The 23,011-nt window shown below is 48.1% G+C and overlaps 1 protein-coding gene across 1 annotated transcript in view; it reads left to right on the top strand.

Annotated features, from left to right (window-relative positions):
* The window catches only part of NHS (NHS actin remodeling regulator), a 349,152-nt gene that overhangs the window by 58,840 nt on the left and 267,301 nt on the right, over window positions 1-23,011 (top strand). The gene's annotated exons all lie outside the window — the stretch shown is intronic.

The raw sequence follows: 23,011 nt of genomic DNA, 5'->3' as shown, positions 1-23,011 counted from the left end.
GTGTGTGTGTGTGTGTGTGTGTGTGTGTGTGTGTGTGTGTGTGTGTGTGACTGAAAGCTTTTTAGAGTGAAGTTGCTTCCATGCTGAGGTTCGGGGTCGGTGGGGAGCAGGGTAGAGGGGGGAAATGCTTAGCTGAGGAGAAGCTACTTCCCAGGAGCTGTTTGCTTGGGGTGTAGGGAGGGATCACTTCTCCCCAGAGCTCTTGCGGGGCTCCACCGACACCAAGACTTGCCCCGCAGGGCCTAATGAACTCACCGCCTTTGGTGGTTTGGGGGAAGGTCGGGCCAGGGGAAGGTCGGAGTATGTAAAAATCGGCCTCCCTCTCTGATTTCTTAAGCAGAGAAGGGCCAAAGTCAGGCCCTGCCCGCCGCCGGCTGGAGCCTGTGTTCCCCGGGGGCCGGGGGTGCAGGTGCAGCCCCGGAATTGTGGGCCCACCATTCAGCAAGCTGGCCAGCCTGTGGGCAAGGGCTCCTTTAGAAGGAACCCGTTGGGATTTATCTGGTCGGCATGGGATCCTGCACACGGTGGAGGGGTTCACAGGCTACTGTGTCTAGCCCCCTCTCGGGCCTGCCAGTCTGCTCCCTTAGAAATGAGGCGAACACGCCCTAGGCCTCATGCCTTCCCCAGGATGCACCGTTCTGCTCATGTATTTGGAAGCCCCTGGAACATCCTTGCTAGCAAATACGTACCTGCTCACCCATGAAGAGTGACCTTAACATGAAAAGCAAAACTGTGTTCCTTTTTGGAAAGCATAAAGCCTTAACCTTACAATTTTATCACCCAAACTACAGCATTGGAGGCATAAAAATGTTGGGGCCAGGTATGGAATCAGAGTCAGAACTGTGTCTCTCAGAAGGCTGTGAGGTCTGAGGGGGTTCATCCCAAATACAGAGGTGAGCTTGTTTAAGAATAAAATTGAAGGCAAAGTTTACACCCGTTCTGCCCTCTCATGGTGTCCTCTTGGGCACACATTTTTCCAGGCATCCTGGATGCTGGGTGTGGGGAATGCTGGGTGTTTGGAAATGGTCTGTATCTGGATACTTACATTGTAGATATATATGAATATCTAGAAACTGACTTCAAATAAAATTATGGTGATTATATACTACAGCCATTTGGCCAGAAGATTTCAGGGAAACACGTAGGCTAAAGTAATCAAGCCCCGCTCCCCCATCAGTTTCCACTGGGTGATCAGCCGCTACGGCAATATGGCACCTGGCTTGGACTTTCTCAGGTATTGGAATGTGACACCCAGCTGACTGCCCGGGTCACCATTGCCAGACAGCAAGAATGAGCCGTGGCGGACAGGAAAACCTGCTAGAGTCCAAGACGTCCAGCAGAGTCAACTTGGGTTCTCTGCCAGAAACAACCCCCTTCTCCAACTCAAGGGCTCTTACATCTCAGTTTTCCCACTTGACACATGGAAAAACAGGAGAGCTGAGAGGTCAACGACCCGGTCCAAGGTCAGACAACTGTTGAGTGGCAAAGCCAGGACTAGAAACCTGGTCTCCTGAAGCTCAGGGATAACTCATTACCTTAACAGGGATGGCAGTCAAGTTTTCAAATGCATGCCCGTCTTCATCTTTTGATAGCGGTTGTGGAAGCACTGTGTTGAGAAGGATTCTGAGGCTCAGTATTCACTGACTAAGAAGTGCCCTGAGTCATTAGCTTGGTCTACCCCAGGTATAGTTGAGAGGAGTTGCTGCACTTTCTGTTTGTCTCCAGCTGTTAAACCATGCTGTGTTTTTAATTTTAGAGTAGGTTCTAGAGCTCCTGTTGCCTTCACTCTGGTGAAGCCAAGCTTCTTCAGGGTAACCTGACAGCTGCGTTTGCCGGCCCCGCGGGCAAGCCCTGGGGGAGGGCAACAGAGGCTTCTCAGCCTACCGGGGCACTTTGTCTTGCCGCCTCTGAATGAGGCCCAACAGAACTCGTGGCCTTAGAATGTTCCACTCGGCGTCTCTACTGTACCTTTCAGGGAGTGGAAAATGAAATCAAAACACTGCTCTCAGCCACCCTGCTGAGACAGTGCTGACAACACTCCGAGGCAGTGACACTGCGGAGGATCGCCGTCGAGTACACGAGATTGTGTATCGGTAAGGCTAGTGCCTCTGCAACCGTAACATGCGTGCGGGTCATCTGGGATCTTACTTCAAATGCAGATTCTGACTTAGTAGATCTGGGCTGCGGGCCTGGGATTCTGCATTTCTGAGGAGCTCCCAGGTGATGGTGATGCTCCTGGTCTGTGGACCCCACTTTGAGAAGCAAGAGTTCAGAGGACCATAGGCCAGCGCTGCCCTGTCAGTTTGGAGCAGCCAGAAACGGCACGGCCAGTTAGGTGGATTGGTGTTTCCTGCAGCGGTGACCTGCTGTAGATGAATGGACCAACACCGAAGCCCAGCTCTGACAAGCCAGGTTCTCGTCCTAGCAAAGTGCTGAGGGAGCGTGAGCCATGCCCCTTCTATCCCTCGGCCTTGACAGCTCTCCCATCTTTAAAGAAAATGGCAGCTTAGGTATCACTCTTGCCCTTCCCAGATTTGTCCTCAGCCCAGCATCACTGGGTTGCCTCAGACCTCCTGCACCTGAAGCTGCATTTTAAGAAGATCGCCAGGGGATTCACTTGCATGTTAACATTGGAGGAGCGCTGGTCTAAGACTCCTTCCAGCCATATGATTCCGTTTATTTGTTAGGTTCTAACTCTGGCTGTGAGGACAGAAATCTTAGAAATCAATCACTCCATTTACACAATAGATAGGCCTTTCTCAAGAAATATCCTCTTTTAGTTCAACATTCTCCTTGGCGATGTACAGAGAAGGTCAAACCAGTAAAATTTATTCCAAAGCAGCCTTTGCCTGAACTCGATCAAGCGAGACGGGAGAGTGTTGAGAATCCCCGTAGAGTTGGAAACGAGGTGCTGGATGCCGTATGCATCGTTAGGGGCGGCGCTGATCGACAACAGACTTCGTGGCTTCGATTCTGCGGCTCTTTTAGACTATGTTCCCTGGAGTAACGGCTTCCACTGCCAACACACCTCTCAGATCCTCGATGAATTGCGGCATGGTCTCCCTATCTTTCCCGGACCTAGCACCAGCTGGGTGCTACTTTTTCAGGGCAGGATTTTTCAGAGTGCGTTGTGACCCATTGATGGGTCATGAATTCAAACCAAGGGGTTGTAACTGGCACGGAAAAAAGTGGAATCGAATCGGAAATAGAATCAGACACATTAGAAAAGATCAGAATATGTTCCCCATGGTTAAGAGGAGTCACTATTTCATCAAAGTTGTTTCAGTGACAAGGTGACATAGTTTACACTGACACGCAGTTACCTTGTCATTGAAACAAGTTCGGTGAAATTAAACTCACTGTGGATCACAGTCAACCTAGGGGTGGGCTTGCTTGTCGGAGGCTGTGTGTATCTTTGGCTTTGGTAGACCTCGCCAAATTCCTCTTCTAAGTCTACCAGTTCCCCCTCTGTGAGTTTTTAAGTCAAAAAGCTCAAGGAAAAAAGGACCCCAAGGTCAGAGGGAAGCTGGAGGATGAAGAAGAAAAAATGCTGACAGTTTCCACGTCCCGGCTCGTCTTGCCTGCTTTTCCAACCCTAGGCAGACGTTGTGGGGGGTTTTGACCTTGTAAATTTGCTTCTCATCTTAAAAAAGGAAAAAAGTTTAGAAGGAAATTCCTCGTCTTCCTGTCTCTCTCGCCTCAGTTCAGGAAGAGGCGAGCTAGAAGGAGGTAATAAATAAGCAACCCCCTTCCTTTTTGGAATCCAGTAATAACAAGTCTGACGAGAGCTGTGTCTAACCTTTGCTCTGGAACTGCCGTGCCCAGGTTCTCGCAGTTGGACAAAGATTTCTCTGGGTCATCGGCAATGGTGCCGTCGTTGTTGCTTGTTTAGAAATGAAGCAGGGGTTTGGGGAGTCTGGTCAGTTCCTGCTCCAGTCCCGAACCCCTGCAGGAAGGCCAAGCCCTCTGTGACTTGCACCCTGTTTTCCTGGAAATGCGTACCCGTGTATTCTCTCCCCCCACCGCCCCCTCCCCCCAGCACTGCACAAACAAGACCTCAAGTTGCAAAGAAGGCAGGTTTGGAGGGGAGGGAACCCCTGAGCCCTTGACCTGGCCCCCCGTCCATGCCAGTCCCTACCATTCACCATCTCAATTGATCCTTACAACACCCCATTCTATAGGTGAGGAAACTGAGGCTCAGAGGTGACTTGCCCAGGTCATTCTAGGATATAACTCCTAGCCTCATAGAGCACTTTCTTTACACTAGGCATTGTTCTAAGCACCGGACACAGTTCCTCTTTTTTTTTTTTTTTTTTTTTAAAGATATTGGGGGTAGGAGTTTATTAATTAATTAATTTATTTTTGCTGTGTTGCGTCTTCGTTTCTGTGCGAGGGCTTTCTCTAGTTGTGGCAGGCGGGAACCACTCTTCATCGCGGTGTGCGGGCCTCTCACTATGGTGGCCTCTCTTGTTGCGGAGCACAGGCTCCAGACACGCAGGCTCAGTAGTTGCGGCTCGCGGGCCTAGTTGCTCTGCGCCATGTGGGATCCTCCCAGACCAGGGTTCGAACCCGTGTCCCCTGCATTAGCAGGTAGATTCTCAACCACTGCGCCACCAGGGAAGCCCCACAGTTCCTCTTTAAATCCTCATCCCAGTGAGGGTAAGTACCATTTTTATCCCAACTTTACAGGTGAGGAAACCGAGAGACCAAAAGGTTAAATAACTGGCCTGAAATTGCACAGCCAGTTAGTACAAAAGCCCAGATTTGAGCCCAGAAAGTCCGGCTTTAGTAGTGTCCTGTCTCTGCAATTGTGATGACCTCAGGCCTCCCAAAGCGAGCATTTTACTGAATTACAGCCTGACACATCACCTGGTCTTTTGGTACTTAACATTTTCCATGCGTTGAATGGGGGTGACCAAGGACTTGGCTGTACTACCCTCTTCTGTATCATGGGCATGGCCCTCTCTCCCTTCCTTCCAGCATTTACCAATAGGTAAGGGAGATGGTCTCTACCCGTGGGTATTTGGGATAAGCACAAGGGAAGCAGTGTGGTCAAGCCTGTGCAGTTAAGGGTAGAGAAGAGTGGAGCGCACAGAAATCAGAGGGGGAGGAGCTGGATGAGGCTTGGAGATAGCCTCGTAGATTTCACTAGCAAATCTCAGTTCACTTAAACCAACGGGCATCCAACTTGAGCGTGCATTAGAATCATCTGCAGGACTTGCTAAAACACAGATGACTGGACTCCCACTCCCGCCATCCCAGAAGCAAATTTCTGATTGAGTAGGCAGGAGTGAGGCCTGAGGTTTCGCATTGCTAGCAAGTTTCTGCTGCTGTTTAGGGACCACGCTTGGGAAATCACTGACTGAAACAATAGGTAAGATTTTGAAAAGTGCAAGAAATAGGAAATGAGTCTGATCTGTGTATTAGTCAGAGTAGGTTAACTCTCCTAACAAACAAGCCCTGCAGTCTCCTCGGGGTAATGCAGTAAAGCGTTACTTCTTGTTTTGTTACGGTCTGGTGTGGGTTTGTCGGGGAGTTCTCTGCTCCATGCAGGCATTCAGGGCCCCAGGCTCCTTTGCTCTGTGGCTCTGCCACTCCCTGGGGACTTGCACTCCTGCATTGGAGCATCTGAATCTAGCCAGCAGCTGAGAGAAGAGAAAATGGAGAGTTGTGCAGCAGGCTTTTATGTGCCAGGCCTAAAGGAGAAACATGTCACTGCTGCCCACGTGCCATTGGCCAGAACTCACACAGTTCTGCTTTACTGCAAGGCAGTCTGGGAAATGTGTCTCAGCTGAGTGCCTGGGTAGAAAAGGGAACAGAGAATGAATATACAGCAGTCTTTGCCACAGCCTATTTGAGGATCCTCAAGGCACTTGATTTGACTGGAAAGGAACTTTCATGGTGAGAGAATAAATGAACGTTTCGTGCTCTTCCAAGGAAATATGCTACAGACAGTTCAGATCATTATTTAGCATCATTATAGTGGAGCTGCAGAATGGGAAAAACACTCACCAGATTTAGGCCCAGATGCTCTTCATTGAAAAACTGTTATATAACTTCTCTGTACCTGTTTTTTTCCTTATAAAAATTGGGATGAGAGATAGGAAAGTCGCTAGCCCAGTGCGAAGCACATAACAACAGAGAGTAGTTCCTTCCGTGTTTCCTGCGCTTAGATGGACAGACGGACCCCAGCTGCGTGGCACTGGGCGCCCCTTCACATGGGCAGCTGTGGGACACAGCTTTTACAGAACACAGGCACAAGCCCCATCTCAGCAGTTAGGCGGCTGTCCCGAAGGCTGCAGCGTGATGCCTCAGACATAGCCCAGGGAATCAGGCCCGAGGGCGCAGCCCCCAGGCCTGCGTCCACAGCGAGATTCATTTCCTACTTGGCTTTTGGAGTTGCACTGCCTGGAATCTTTGTGCCTCGGCTTCCTCCTGTGTGAAAAGGGGCTAATCATATTACCCACCTCCTATGACTGTTGTGACAATGGGATGAGAAAAAGCTAAGGACTCTGCTGAGGAGTAGGGGATAAAGATTCATGAATTGCCTCGTCCGCCATTTCTCCCCCTTGGCGTCATTAGCTGAGGCCAGGATGGAGGTTCTTGGGGCATATAAACCCCTTAGCTTTTGTTTGGTCTTAGGGTGGCCATCCTCGGCCTGGCAGAGTCCTGCCCGCTTCCCACAAGTTGAGTGCCTTTCAGTTACACAGAGAGGGCCCTGAACTGTCGATGGCAGAGTCCTGCCCGCTTCCCACAAGTTGAGTGCCTTTCAGTTACACAGAGAGGGCCCTGAACTGTCGATGGACGTGAACTCAGTCTGCGGGAGGAGGCGGTGAGAAAGTCTCTGAGCTCTTTCTCCGGGCTGCGCCTGCCTGTTTGATCAGTGGACCGAGCAGCAGAGAGGAAAGTCTCCTGGGCTCCTCGAGGGCAGTACTGATGCCCGAAGGTCCCCCTGACATCCCGGCACCAGTGCAAGTCTCCTTCACTTCACCTTGTTATTGGCTCCCCTCAGGTCTGGGCCCTTTAAAAGCCTTTCTCTCCCCCTTGTTCAAACGGTGCAATTGTGGGTGATTGAAACCACATTTTTATATGTGTCAAAATCAGTTCAGCCCTTCGAAAGAAATCATAGTATAAATTGGATCATATATCCTAAGTGGATGCCACCAGCTAATTCGTTTGTGAGACCGTTCAGCTACATAGGATTAAGTGAGTGTTTACTCTTAAGCAGTCCCATGTGGGTCTCATTAATGCAGACTCTGGTCTGGCTTGTGCCTAATATCTTGTCAAATCGGGGGGCATAGGGAAGGCCCTCGCAAACCACCAAACGGCAGGGAGCCCTCACTTCTCGAGCAGCCTCTAGTGATTAATGGGTCGGGAGCCGGGAGGGGGCCGGCTGCCGTTCTCTGACTTGACGTTCCAGACACTTGGTGTCCTCCACTTCTGCTGGCCTCTCTCTAAAGCAGAGGAGGGCAGAAGCCTCCCGCACATCTGCTTTAGTCCAAAGGGACGCAGACTTGGAATCCCATTGTGTGTACGTGGGCATAAGGGGCTAGGGAAGATCTTTGGAGGAGCGTTCCCTCTGCCTTACTGAAATGCACACTCAGTAAGTCGCGTGCAGCCTCAGAGGCTGTGGTCTGTACCCTCGCAGGTCCAGGTGGGGTTCAGGAGCAGAAAGCACCAGCAGCAGCGTGTTCTCGGGCCCCGCCCAGACCTACTGAATCAGAATCTGACTTTTCCTATGCGATGGAGACACATTAAGGTTTTTGTTTGTTTGTTTGTTTGTTTTGCGGTACGCGGGCCTCTCACTGTTGTGGCCTCTCCTGTTGCGGAGCACAGGCTCCGGACACGCAGGCTCAGCGGCCATGGCTCACAGGCCCAGCCACTCGGCGGCATGTGGGATCTTCCCGGACCGGGGCACGAACCCGTGTCCCCTGCATTGGCAGGCGGACTCTCAACCATCGCGCCACCAGGGAAGCCCCACCCATTAAGGTTTAATATGTGCTGCTCTAAACCGTTGCTCTCAACCTTAGCTGCACATTGGATTCATCTGGAGGGTTTTAAAAATGTTAATGCCTGCATCCCATCCCCCACCCCCAGAGACTTAAAGGTCATTGTTTTGGGGTCGGGCCTGGGCATCGGGATTTTTAAAAGTTCCTGGGCGATCATAACGCACAACCAAGGTCAGGAATCACTACCCTAAGGGCTGTGCCTCAGTCCCCCCGTGTTCAGGGGAGATTGCAATTCCCCAAATCCTCCCAGCTGCCTGGACACTGAGTGTGAGAATGTTGGGAACCGATGCTGAGAAGCGTTCAGGAACCTGTAGGCATTATTTTCATCCAGAACTGTCTTGTTGGCTGTCCTTGTGTTTTTTGCAACATGACAGCAAAAGCTTCATTTGTTCGTGTGTGTGTGTGTGTGTGTGTGTGTTCATCCCTGTTTCATTTATTTATTGTGATTTTGCACAGCCAGCCAGTGGGAACCCAAGTGTGGAGAAGAACGAGTTTGGAAACACTCCCTTCCTGGTACCTGTACTGGAATCCAGATTCATACAGTGTGTGTGAAATTTCGGATGTGCGTGTTGTTGGCTGGTCCTGGCGTAGATCAGAGCTCCAAGGGCACAGCAGGCATGTCATTTGGCCACCAGATCTGTCTTTTATAAGGGGGTAGGTCAGGTGTTTTTACACAGGACTCCTGGCCTGGGTGGCCCACATGAGCTGCCAGAGATTCATCCCTCCCAGCTCCCCCCCAACTAAGTACAACTAGAAACACTGCAAGACACTAAATCATGCTCTGAGGACTCGCTTAGCCCAAGGGTAACTCCCGCCCTAACTTCTGACATCATAGTGTTGTTTTCGTGTTTTAGGTAAATGAATCATTTAGTTGCTGCGCTTTTGTGTCTGACTTCTTCCGCTCAGTATTGTGTTTGTGAGATCCACCGTGTGCAGTTGTAGATTGTAGTAGGGAAGAATTTCAACCAACTATTGATCTTGGACTCTCGGCAGAGTTAGGACTTGGGTGAAACTAAATGTAGCAGCGTTTAAATTTTTGTTTCTTAGTATAGAAGCCTAAGACCTGCACAATGAACCAAATTTTGAAAGATCAACACAATAAAATAATAAAAGTAATCCCTACATCTGTCACCCAAAGAGAATCACTCTTAATGTTTTAGTGTGTATCCTCCAGGGTTTTTCCAACATTTTAATAAAATGGGCTTATAATCTACGTATTGCTTTGTTAACTGACTTTTTTTCACTTATTAGAACAAGGACATCTTTGTGTGTCACCAAATATTCTTCTGTAACATCCTCTTTAATGGTTCCATTGTTTTTGTTTGTATAGCCAAATTAGGCTTAATATATTAAAAAAAAGTTTTTTGGCGTGAGGTTTATGAGCTGCCTTAAACAGCTTTTATTGTCCTAAGAAATGTAATCAGTAAGTCACATCGCCAACTCTTTTGAAGGAAAGCAGGCTTTAATTTGTGCCTTAATGATGTGTTTGCCCCAAGCTTTTGGGTGCCAGTTGGTGTCTGCTGGGTGGCAAGAAGCTGGGTGGGCACAGTTGCAAAATGAGAAGGTCTCCATGTGTTTCTTTTTTTTTTTTTTTTTTTTTTTTTGCGGTACGCGGGCCTCTCAGTGTTGTGGCCTCTCCCGTTGCGGAGCACAGGCTCGGGACGCGCAGGCTCAGGGGCCGTGGCTCACGGGCCCAGCTGCTCCGCGGCATGTGGGATCCTCCCGGACCGGGGCACGAACCCGTGTCCCCTGCATCGGCAGGTGGAGTCTCAACCACTGCACCACCAGGGAAGCCCTCCATGTGTTTCTGAAATGAGGGCCAGCATTAGGTGTCTAGTGTCCTGATCTCAGGTTATTTTCAGAAAGTAAAGAGCTAAGGGGTGATTTTTCATTAATTCACCTTTAGGTTGGGATTAGGAATTTTCCCAGCCCGGCCTGCCAAAAAGTCAGGCTGTGTCCGCTAGGCATTAGGGTCACAAGATTCTCATTTTGAAGGCATACCTTTTTAATTTTATGAAATTATTCGCCTCTGTTCACTAGCACCTGTGGGCATTGGTTGCCCTTTTTCCTTTTTACTGAAAGAGATTAAATGGTAATCAGTTCCCTAATTCTTATGCACTCTTCTAAACTGAGGCCCAGACAGGTGGACATGGTCATTTTTATTGGGGATGCTGTTAGAATGTTTATAAACTAGGGAACTACTCTGGAGAACTTTAAAGCACTTTGAGCCAGTAAGCTCATTAATGATGAGGAAAAGGAAATAAAATTTCATTGTCTTTCTACACATGCTGTGGCTAAAGTCCAAGTCAGTTTGGCTCCTATCAACGCCTTGAGAACAGATAGACACAGTATTAGCAAGATTTTGAGTCAACAATACAATTGGGACTGTGGTCACATGCACACGGCGAGGGGCTGGGGATGTGTGTGTGAGAGAGAGAGAGAGAGAGAGAGAGAGAGAGAATGAGAATGAGAAGGTTTTAGTCCTTTCTCCTTTAATCATAAAACAAGAAGAAACTGCTAGTTCTGAAATTCTTTGAGGCTCTTCCTTATGTGTCCTAAAGAGGTATAACTATTTCTGCTTAGAAAGGCCTTTTAAAATTTCATACAATAAATACCTGGCCTTCCTGGGGTTTCAGGAGTCTTTAAGCTCCATCACTGTCCCATCACCCCGACCCCCTCCCCCAACCCCTGCCCCTTGTTGAACTGACCTTTAAGGTTGGGTTTTGAGTTGCTTCCTTCTGACCCTCTTGGGCAGTAAGTATAACAGTATATTTTCGTTCCATGCTCACCTCCTGGGTGAGATGCCCGAGAGAAATATGTTACGGGAGATTTGTAATAATACTAGAAAATGTTGGACTTCCCTAGTGGCGTAGTGATTAGGAATCCGCCTGCCAGTGCAGGGAACACGGGTTCAAGCCCTGGTCTGGGAAGATCCCACATGCCGCGGAGCAGCTAAGCCCGTGCGCCACAACTACTGAGCCTGTACTCTAGAGCCCACGAGCCACAACTACTGAAGCCGCGTGCCACAACTACTGAAGCCCACGTGCCTAGAGCCCGTGCTCCGCGACAAGAGAAGCCACCGCAATGAGAAGCCCGCGCACCGCAACGAAGAGTAGCCCCCGCTTGACGCAACTAGAGAAGAGCCCGCGCAAAGCAACGAAGACCTAACGCAGCCATAAATAAATAAATTTATTTTTAAAAAAGGAAGAAAAGAAAATGTTTTAGTAGGAAAGTTTCTTACTTTGTTCGTAGCACCTCTGAGAATTTTCAGTGCTGTCTAGGAAAAAAATCTTCACAGCTGTTAAATGTTCCTCGATGCTGCCGAATGCCACTTACCCATCTCTCTCCAGCCCTGGGGCTTTGGGACATCTTGTAGGTGGTATGGAGTTCTAGAGGTGGATGGAATTCCTAAGATGATATCCTGGGACGAGTGGATTTTAGATCTAGCGTTTGCTCTCGTGCGAATGAGAATAACGCACTTCCCTTTCTCCTCCTATGAATACCCGCTCTGGTTTGGAGCCGGAAGTCGTGTCTCCCGCCAGTATTTTAGGGCCATTTTGTGAATTCCAGCTCACACAGTGTCATCTGAGCACGAGTGAACCCAGCATGCATTCAGGGAGTGAGACGTTTGCGTTCCCCAGACCTGCTTATGGCAGATATGTTCCTTTGTGAATGAGGTTCCTCCCCCCGTTTTACGCTCTGTTTACTTTGATCTTTTGCCTCTGGGTTTTAATGAGCAGGAGCTTTTTAGGAAGGTTGGGAGGGTTTTTGTCACCTGTATCCTGAGATGAGGGGAGTTGAAGGTGCATATTCGTGTGCAAGCACATGCATGCGTGTGTGCAGATCTGTATGCGTGGATATGTGTGTACGCACGCACCTGTCTGTACACCTGTGTGCAGGTGTTTGTGTACATTGCACCTTCGTTGGTCTATACTCTACCCTTCAGATGTCTCGCGTGAAGGCATGAAGGATATTGTCTAATAAGAATAAGAATAATAAGAATAAGAATCAGAATAGCTCATCTTTATGCAGTACCACGTTTCAAGCACTGTTCTAGGCATTGAATCCTTACAACGCCTGATGAAGTAGGTACTGTTGCTATCCCCATTTTTCGGGTGAGGACACTGAGGCACAGAGAAGTGAAGAAACTTACCTGAGGTCACAGAGCCAGGATAGTGGCCAAGCCAGCTTCAAACCCAGGCTGGCTGTCCCCAGCTCTTCGCTTGCATGCTCGACTGAAAAGGAGGTCCCCAGGAGAAGCAACACCTCCTCGCCTTTCCCCAGATACAGTGGAATCGTGTTATGCTGCAGCTCAGCACCTGCTGGCTGTGGATGACGTCCTCCAGAGCAATACCAGCAGTGGATTTGGACACCTGGGAGGCCTAGGACAGTGTGTTGTTGCATTGGAGTCAGTGGACCTGAGAGGAGCTGTCGGGATGTCATCCTCTCGAGGGCTGCTTTGCTGGTGCCCTGTTGGGGTATCAGGTTGTAAAAATGAGACAGATCTTGTGTCCTTGGTCACTTTCTCCCGTTCCCTTTCCATCATTTGCTTAAGTACGTGCTCGAGGACGCCGGAAAGAGAAGGGAGGCGTATTTATATGGAGTTCAAAACCAGGCAAAGCTAATCTATGGAGAGAGAGGTCAGAGGAGTGGTTACAAATAAGATGTATGTGAGCGATACCTCAAGAAAAAAGTAAATAAAAACGGAGGTGTCTATATTGACGTGTGACGATATTGTTGAAGCCTGGCCGAGGCATGCCAGGGAGGAGAAGTAGATGTATCTGAGCATCAGGACTTTAGAGATGCAGATAGCTCTTCATCTGTGAGAATCAGAGGTTATGTCCAGGAAGACATGATTGCTTGTATTCAGCAGACGCTAATTTTATCACTCTTAATTTCTTCTTTCTTTTCATGGTTTGTCTTCTGGCTTCTAACGCCCCTGACCACTTGTGTGTCTGGCCTGTCTTCATTTGATCCTGGCTCTGCCTTTTAAAACAGTTGCTGCTGCTGCCTCTCCCAAATTCAGAATGACTTACAAATGTTTGAACAGAGAAACAAAGACAGAAAATGGGAGACATGGTCTGGTTTGTTGCAAATGGCTTTTCCTGCCAAGCTGTGGGGAGTGGTATTGGGGCCAGCTTTGCCTTCCTAATTGGAACCATAGCTCCTCAGATTGCCTCTCGATTACAAACTTGAGGGCCCGCCACCCTTCAAGGGACCGTTTCCCTCTGGGACGCTGTGTACCGGGCTTCTCACTTGCACTGGCCTGTAAGAGAGGACAGCAGAGTTGCCTACTCCGTTTGGGTAACACCGCAAGGGAAGTAGCTAACCTCTAATCCTCTATAGGTTTTATACTTCTTTGCTAATCTCTTCCCGCCCCCCTCTGGAGCTGTAATAATAACACTAGTTAACATTTATTGAAAGCTTACTACGTGCCTGATGCAGTTCTAAGCATTTTGCATGTGTTAGTTCATTTACTCTTCAACTCTGGAAGCTGGTATTGCTATTGCCCTGTTACAGATGAAGAAGTTAGACACAGGCAGGTAAAGTCCCTTGCCCAAGGTCAGACAGCTGGTAAGTGACAAAGACAGCCTCCGAACCCAGTCTGGTTCCAGAGTCTGAGCTCTTATCCACTGTCTAAATAAAATGCAGACAGTCTGATTTCCAGTGGGGCGATCCCCATAGCTCTCACCGTGCTAGCTAGACCAGTATAGCAGCCCCTAGCCACACGTGGCCATCGAGCACCTGAAACGTATCTGGAAGATCACTGTACGTGTAAAATACACACCCGGCTTCTAAGACTTAGTATGAGAAAAATAATGTAAAATATATTATCAATACATTTTTATATTGATTGTATATTGAAATAATATTTTAGATATACTGGGTTAAAGAAAAAATTAATTTCACCTGTTTTTCTTTTTTTTTTTTTTTTTTACTGTGACTCCTGGAAAAGTTACCATTACTATATATGGCTCGTGCTGTATTTCTGTTTTGCTCTCGGACACTGACCTAAACCTTCTTTCCGGCCTGTTCCAAGTAGAGTAAACGTTGGTTCCAGCACAGTCACGGGTGGAATGGATTTAGGAGTAACATGCCACAGAGCGAATTCCTGTTTTCTACCGCTACCACCACCTTGCTGACTATGTACAATTAAAAAGCTTTTATATATGAGGGAAAAGATCTAAACCTTTAATGAATGTTATGTACCAGTTAGTGTACCAAGTCCTTTCACATAATGGTTGCATTTAATCTTCCTAACTCTTCTACGAGATAAGCATCATTAGCCCCATTTTACAGACAGGGAAATGGAGGCTTGGTCTAGCAACTTGTCTAAGTTTCTTTCCTTTTTTTTTTTTTGTCATTTGATTCTTTAGTTGCTCGTACAATCCATTTCAAACAAAAGAGTAAAAGCGATCATATAAATAGGTTAGGGAAGGGGAAAGGAAGATAGAAATGCTCACAAGTTGCAAACAGGAAAAAGAAATTAGGACATCAGGGCTTCAGAAAGGCTGCAAACACATTCATAAACAAAGGCTGCCCTGGAGCAACCCTCGTGTTTGTCTTTGCTCTGATGGTGCAGTGTGGTCTAGTGGTCTGACCACCTGGGAATCCAGTGCCTGGGTTCTCAGTTTTGCTTCACACTCACTGTTCTGTACTGATTGGCCTTGGACTGGATGGTCTTGGACAGGGTTTCTTGATCTGAGAGATAGGCAGATTTCCCAGCTGAGAGGCTCAATGTTTATAAGTGGAAAGGTTGCAGAGGGGTGAAGAACATTGTTCCAGCTAAAACGAGGCTATCATAGATGAACTATCAATGCAAGGTGTTTTATTTTTACTTGCACATTTGGAGGCAAACTCCAATCTCCTCTGCCCCTTATAGTGTGGTTGTTTGTTTTGTTGAGGTCCCTGCTAATCTAGGCAGTTTGCAAAGGGCTGGGGAGTGTGTGTGAGGAGCAAGGAGAATCACCTATTGTAAGTTTCTGTTAGTAATAAGTGGTGGGGCCGGGATTTGGATATATGTCATCTGACTCTAGTGCTAATGGTAGTTTTCCCCCAAATGATCTATCTTGGACAGTATGTATCTCATGGTATATGCATTGTGTTGGAGATGTTTCTCCGTGTCTTACTCTCTCATACTAGTTAAATCCTTACGGGAAGGGGGTGTGACCTACGGTAGGTCACGGTAAACGTTCATTGAACTGAATTGCCTTAACAACTGTTACGTGAGAGGCCTTAATTCTAATATTCTCCTATAGGGTTTGGTATCTGCTCCATTATTTTCCTCTTTAGAGCTGTGGCTTGGTCACTAAGCTTCCATCATTAAATTATTTTTATATACCTATGACTTCCTGTAGAAACTTCATTCATTGATGGATTCAATAAAATTATGAACCAACAGGGTTCCTGCCCACAAAAAACTTATGGTCTGACGTGAGATACAGATAGATATGTAGGCATTACAGTGAACATTGTCCCTATGTTGTTAAGGAGAGGGGACAGGGGCTCGGGAGCACATTGTTGGGGCACCTCACCCAATCTTCGAGTTTATGGGAGGCTTCCCGGAGGAAGGGGAAGAAGATGCTAAGTTTCAGTTCCAGGTTAGTGAAAATTAAAATGTGATTTTTTTTTGTCCCCCATGAACCCTCTGAATTCCATTCACGGGATTTTACTTTGCGGACAGAAGTGGAAGGCAGGGTGAATCTGAGCCCACCCTAGAGGCCCATCTTTGGGGCTCATGGTCTCCAGTGCAGTGCTCCACCATTAGTTGGACTCAGATTCTTTCTGGGTTCTTCCTTCTTATGACCCTGAGCCAAAGTCTGGCTTGCTCCTGTGTTTTCTTTTAGCTTTGACTCCCACTTAGAATTGCCTCCTTACAGTATGTCTCAGTCCCTATTCTTGAGCAGAGCATGAGAAAGAGAGGCCGTTTGACCCAGATTCTCCCCCCACCTCCCCCCCAAAAAATCAAGCCATATCATCGGCTGCTGACCAGTCAGTAGTTAGGCTGCTCTTGAAGCTGGTGTTCACTCTTGATCCAATCAACCGTGGCATGAGGAGGGGTGGGGACGTGGTATAAACAGTGGCCGCCGAAGTCACCCTCCTACATATATACCTTTTCTGGGCTGTGGTGGGTTGGACAGTTTGTCCAAGGATGTGGCATGGCAGGCCTGATCACTGGCCTAGAAAGTTCTTTTAATACAAAGAGAAACAATATAATGGATAACAAGTGAGTGAGTTAGAAGCCTCCCTCTTTCATTTTACCGGGGCAGGTCTCTGCGTCCCCTGCATTGGGATTGTTTTAGCTGTGGTTTCACCATGCTTGTAAGGCCATGCCCCAGAACATCATCTTTTCTTCATTGTCAGGGGCTCAGTTCAGTATTTAGAAATTGTCCCTCTACCCTCTCCAACAACGACTAGTTGTTGGCACACCCCTTATTGGTGTGCATGGCTCACCCATACCTTCTTCAGCAATCCATCAGGGTAGCCTCTCTCTCTGGGAGAAGAGTTGATCCTAACCTGGAATGGCCCTGCCTAAAGTGGTCTGTGGATAGAATTCACGAAGTTTGGGAGGAAATGACATCTTTAGTTTCACTAAGCTTAACCTGAAATTTGGCATTTCCTTCCATTCTGAATAAAGCCATAAACCACAGGAGTGTAGCTGTGACTTGGTTGCTAATAGAAATCATAGACATTTATGTATTGTGTTACAACTCCTAGAGAGATCTCAAAATAGGCTCATTACTTCACAATCATGGTGGTATTGGACTCACCATTAGATCTTGTTATTTCATGTGTTAGAGAAACGAGCACACGTAATACTCTATGACCAGTTTTCTGTTTAGTATTCAGATGACTGCATTTTTGATATAATTGAGTTGCTCTGTGAGCCTATATATTTTATTTTACGCAGAAAGCATTCTGAGGAGGGCTTCCCCAGCCTGCCGAAGGGGGCACGGCACAGCAGTGTTTAGGAACTCCTGCTAAAGGAAGTCATCCTCTGATGCGCATACTCACTGTGGAGGCTGCTGCTCGCCCCAGGGTCTCTAATTCATCAGAGCTGTACTGGTGTGTATTAGTCTGAAGGAGGGAAAGACTGAAGCTGAAATCCTACCGTGGTCCTGGGGAACATGATTCAGGTGGTTTGCAGTCTAGGGACAAAGCTATCAAGGAGTGGAACAATGACTTAAAGAGGACAGTGGCAGGCAGCCTTTAATTAAAGTCACCCTGATGCACTCACCCTGTGGTACGTGTATGAACGTGCACCATGGAGTGCATGTCTTCTTGTCTGGCATTAACTGGCCCCGTATGCTTTGTGTTATGGAATGAACTGAGACTTTAATTACCTCTCCTTCCTGGTTTAAGAGGGAGCAGAGTGGGCACATTTTTGTTCAGGAGCCCAAGTCTGAGTCTTTGGACCTTTGTTCATTTCCTAGGCTATTTGGTGTCATTGGAGCTCATTTAGGCTGGGTTATCCATGCCTTAGCCATTGGAGAGCCACATAAGGGAAGCTACTGGGTGGGCTGGCATGAAGGAATAAACTCAGGGCAGAAGGGGCCACAGAAGATATGGGCTGGAGGCAAGTTGAGAACTTTTCATGGATACCATCTTGTCAGTGTCCCTGGCCATTGCCAATCCCAGATGCACATTCATGTAGGTTAGCTCTGGGGCCCCCCTGATACCTACACTCAGGGCTACTGGCTTCTCCCCTATTCTACTCACAAGCGATCCATCCTCTCATTCTGCTGGTGAGGAGTTCATAAGCTCAGTTCAGCAGCTGAATGTTTCCTGGGGGAAAGGAGCGCAAGTTTGGTGTAAGGAGACTGAGGTTCTGGTGACAGCCGTGTGACCTTGGGAGTGGCGTATTGCCTCTGTCCACTTCAGTTTCCTCAGCTGATACATGAGTTCCACCAGGTCCCTGCTTAGGATTCTTATGAGCACCGAAGGATATGAAAACACATGGAGAAGAACAGAACCTGGCGAGAGCACGAGAGAATCTCATAAGGCACCTGTGGGCTCCATCACAAGCGCCTCATGGCGATTGAATCTTGTCTTTCCACTGAATGTTCAGTGAAGAGAAGAGTGTAAAGCCCTGAGGTTTGTTTTCTGCCTGGAACACGTCTAGTGGTCAGCTGGCAAATTACAATGAAAGGCCTTCATTTTATGCTCAATTACAACAGGGTCCCTGCTGGTTTCTCCCCTTACCGGGTTGAGCGCCAAGCTTGAGGATGAGGGTTGGGGAGTGGGTGGGTTTCTTTCTAGCCATGGGTCCAATTTGGCCATCACAGAGGGTACCGGAAGAGAGGGGATCATGGGGACCAGTGGAGAGCAGAGTGGAATCCTGCTCCTCCTCCTAATCTTCCTCCTCATTCTCATCATCATCACATTATCATCACGATCACCACATATTCTATAGTTCACCCCTGTGTGGGGCACTGTGCCAGGTGCTTTACGTACATAGGGGCGTTTAGCTCCCACAACTGTACTCCACTGCCCTTAGGCACCCGAGGCTTAGAGAAGCCACATGACTTGTCCAAGGACACAGCTGGTCAAACGGTAGAACCGGAAATCGAGCAGGTCTGCTTGAACACAAAGCCTCTGCCGTCAGCCGTGATGCCCTATGTGGTCTCTTTGGTACTTGAGTAAAGTGCAATGAACAAATGAGCAAATGGATAAAAGAATAAATCCCACAGGGTGAAAAGAAAGGACCGGAGGTCGCAGTAGTAGTGGAGTTACTGAGGTGTCATTTGTTCTTTTGTTGTCTCTTCACTTCCCATCCCAAACAGTATAAACGCTGTTGCTCGGTTCCTGTAAATCTCAAGTCAGAGTGTGTCTGCCTTTGCTTCTTGTGCCAGTTGAACCCCTCGCTAAAGGGCCCTTGAGCCATGGATCGAGGGTGGTGCTCAGCTTGTAGCCAAGGCAGGCAGAACCGAGCCCCTCACAGAATTTCCTGGAGATATTTACAGGCAAGTAGCCCCCTCCTGAGAGGAAGGGGTGTAGAATTTGCAGAGAGAATGTGAGTTCCAGTTTCTTACCTGGCGTCTCGGCTGGCCAGATACCAGGCTGGACACTGTCTTTTCGAGGCGGGCAGGCCAAGAGTGTCTTGGTTTGTGTAAACTGTGAGCTCCTGGCCCCTGGGAGGCCTTATGCTAAATTATAACATGAAGTCCGTTTGTTAACCCAGAAGAATTTGGCCTGTAGGTTTATAAAAACATGCCCGTGGCGAGGCCTCTGAGCCGGTTGGCAAATAATTGTCTGCAGACCCGGGATCTCAGGGCAGGGGAGAGAGGGAAGAGGGCTGAGCTGCTATCTTTTAATCTAATTGTCCTCAGTTCCATGGTGGGGATCAATAAACTGTGAACACAGGAAGTGAAAGCTCCAGGGGAGAGAACCAGTTGCAGCTGGCAGAAGTGGCCCACCATGGCAAGTGGTGATGCCATTTTAATTAGGCGAAAGCCTGAATGGGCGCCGCGTGTAGACCTTCTCCTGGGTGCCCTGGGTTGCTGGGAGAGAGAACATGCGCCCTTTGTGTGCTTTGCCAAAACCCACCGGCTGCCACCTCGCAGGAGACTTACATTGGAGTCACTGGTTTCCAGAAGGGTGACAAGTGCACTGTGTGTCGCTGAATGAGGGGGCCCGTCTTGCCTGACCCTGCCAGCTTGGGCCTGGACTCGAGCCATTGCGGCAATGGCCCTGATTTCTGAACGGGTCGGGTGTTTCCAGAAGCTTTTGCGAGAGCCGATTGGGGGTGAACAGGAAAAACAAGGGTGGAGGAAGGAAGCGGTAAGGCTGGGCTGGGCCTTTCCAGGCTCGGAAGGCTTGTTTTATCTCCCCACTTCTCAGTTTCACACCTTATAAGCCGAATAGCATCTTGTGCTGCTAAGCGTGTCAGCTTTTGATGATGATAATAATAATGATAATAAAAATAAGTGAGCACTTAACAACCACTTTCTAGGTACCAGGCACTGTTCTAAGTGCATCTCCATCTGCACTCTAGTCCTTTCACAGGGTTTCTACTCTTATCCCCATTTTAGGGATGAAGAAACAGAAGCACAGAGAGGTTAAGTAACTTACCCTAAGACCCAGAGCCGGCAAGCCAGGATTCAGATCCAGGGACTGTGGCATTCCAGCCAGAGGTGGATGCAGTGTGCTCTGGACTCAAGTATGGAGAACGTCACCCGCAGAGGAACCTCAGACTCTCAGCTTTAGGAAAGCAGGAACCACATATGTCACGCTCACTGTGGGATCCAGGACAGAATGTTCTAGGCACAGTCCTTGTGCTCTTTCAGTGCTTGTTGCTACACTGGTTTTTGACAAGGCAGAGAAATGCACTACCAGGACCTGCGATTTTTGTTACATACAGTTCAACGGATGGTTGCTTATTCGTTCACTCATTCATTCCGTAAACATTCCATCGAGCACGTGTCCCAGGCATTGTACTAGGTGTTAGAAGTAGAGAAATGAACATGATGAGGTCTTTGCCTGCAAAGCACTCACGTCTGGAGGTAGGTGCACACAGACATAACGTGCACACACAGGTGTTGCTTCGGCCCAACCTCTCCTCTCCGTTTCCCTCACTTGCTGCCTGGGTCTCTCCTCAGGCTAAGACTTACCACGTTTTACACGGCATTATAGTTGTGTTTTGTGCACACTCGTGCGCACGTGCGTGTCTTGTGTCCACCAAGACATTCGTGGCTGTTGGAGGCCAGCTGTGCTCCTAGAACAGTGCTCCTCCAAGTTTGGTCCACACACCGGTGGCGTTAGCATCACCTGGGAGCTGGTTGGAAATGCTGACTTTTACTGACTTACGAGCTCGGGGGGTAGGGTCCAGGAATTCGTGTTTTCCCGTTTCTCCGGGCGATCCTGATGCGTGCTCAAGTTTAGATGAGCTGCTAGGGTAGGGAGCCCAGGTCCTGTCACGTGTGGGTGCTCCGTAAATAACCTTTGAATGATTGCATGCATATTGACATTGAGTGGGGGAACTGGGTTGGTCTTACTAGGTCTGGGCAGGACTCCAGGTATCCGGTTTGCCAAGTACGAAGAGGCTATGGGGAGATGGAGTCATATTTCTTCCCCTCTCAAAAAATTTGGATGGAGGCGCTAAATGGCTGGGAAGATCGACTCCACCAGCATTGAAGAGCAACTGAGCATGTGACCTGATGGGAACCGAGTGACTGGGCCAGTTTATAATGAAGGCCAGGAGATAAAACAGGGCGGAGTGAGAACTCCGTGCAGATGGTTTGGGACGGTATGCTAAAGCCACAAGCGGAGAAGAATTGTATGTTTGGGACTCTTGTCTGTTCCGGGGCCTTATTGCAAATTAAACTTCCCCTCTTCTTGCCTATGTGGCAGAGCCTTGGTGTAAATCTATTTCAAACTAGGGCTTCTCTCCCATCCCGTTTCCCTTTTCAGTTTCTTGAACTCTCCCGTTGCTCCTCGGCTCCCTCCTTGTTTCTGCCCAAGAGGGTATTGTTGTCCAGACTTTGATCAGGATTCAAGCTACCCTGTGGCCTGACATTTGTCAAGGGCAGGGATGTGTGGGCTTCTGTGAGTAATCAGCAGCTGTTTCTGGAGTCATGGTTTTAAGGAATCTCCCTCCCTCAACAATGTGATCGTTCCCCCCCCAACACCTCCCCCTCCCCCCTGAAAAACCTTGCCTAAGAGCAGTTGGCTCAGTATAATAAAACACAGCTTGGCATCGGGAGCTACATACACAAGAGACATTTAATAAACTGCGTAGCATTTTGGCAGTGGGAGGGACAGTAGCACCCAAAGAGACGCATATGGTGGGCTTAACAGCATCCTGGACTCATGGGAAGAGGATCCCTGGGTTTAGCCGCCCCGGGGTGAGGAGGTGTGGTGAACAAGGGGTTAGAGAGGCTAGGCTGCATCCTCGGGAACCCTGCTCTGCCTAGGTTTTCCCAAGGACAAGGCTTATTTATGTGATCTGATAAACACTTAGGTACTGCTCATTCTCGGCCAGGCACTGTTCTCTAAACCCTTTGCATATTTTAATTTTTAATTTTTTGTCTTTTAATGGCTTTATTGACGTAGAATTCACATACCAATTTACCCATTTAAAGTGTGCAATTCAGTGGCTTTTAGTATATTCACAAAGTTGTGCAACCATCACCATAATCTAATTTTAGAACTTTTTGTTTTTACATCTTTATTGGAGTATAATTGCTGTACAGTGGTGTGTTAGTTTCTGCTTTATAACAAAGTGAGTCAGTTATACATATACACATGTTCCCATATCTCTTCCCTCTTGGCATCTCCCTCCCTCCCACCCTCCCTATCCCATCCCTCCAGGCGGTCACAAAGCACGAGCTGATCTCCCTGTGCCATGCGGCTGCTTCCCACTAGCTATCTACCTTACGTTTGGTAGTGTATATGTGTCCATGCCTCTCTCCCGCCCTGTCACAGCTCACCCTTCCCCCTCCCCATATCCTCAAGTCCGTTCTCCAGTAGGTCTGTGTCTTTATTCCTGTCTTACCCCCAGGTTCTTCATGACATTTTTTAAAAAAATTCCATATATGTGTGTTAGCATACGGTACCTGTCTCTCTCTTTCTGACTGACTTCTCTCTGTATGACAGACTCTAGGTCCATCCACCTCAGTACAAATAGCTCAATTTCGTTTCTTTTTATGGCTGAGTAATATTCCATTGTATATATGTGCCACATCTTCTTTATCCATTCATCCGATGATGGACACTTAGGTTGTTTCCATCTCCGGGCCACATGTCCTTTGCATATTTTTAAACAGCTTTCTTGAGGTGTCGTTTACATACCGTAAAATTCACCTGTTTTGAGGGTACCATTCAATGATTTCTTTAGAGTAAGTTTACAGAATTGTGCTGCCATCATCACGATCTGATTGTGGAACATTCCTCTCACCCCTCGTGCCCATTTACAGTCAATTCCCAATCTCACCCCCAGCACCAGGCAGCCACAAATCTACTTTCTGTCTCTATGAATTTGCCTTTTCCAGAAAGGTCGTATA

Source organism: Aethalodelphis obliquidens, unplaced genomic scaffold (assembly GCF_003676395.1).
Source record: "Aethalodelphis obliquidens isolate GAN/ISIS:26980383/991018 unplaced genomic scaffold, ASM367639v1 scaffold94, whole genome shotgun sequence".
NCBI classification, from domain to species: domain Eukaryota; kingdom Metazoa; phylum Chordata; class Mammalia; order Artiodactyla; family Delphinidae; genus Aethalodelphis; species Aethalodelphis obliquidens.
Note: the sequence above shows the minus strand (reverse complement) of the source record. Positions and strands in the feature narration are given on the sequence as shown.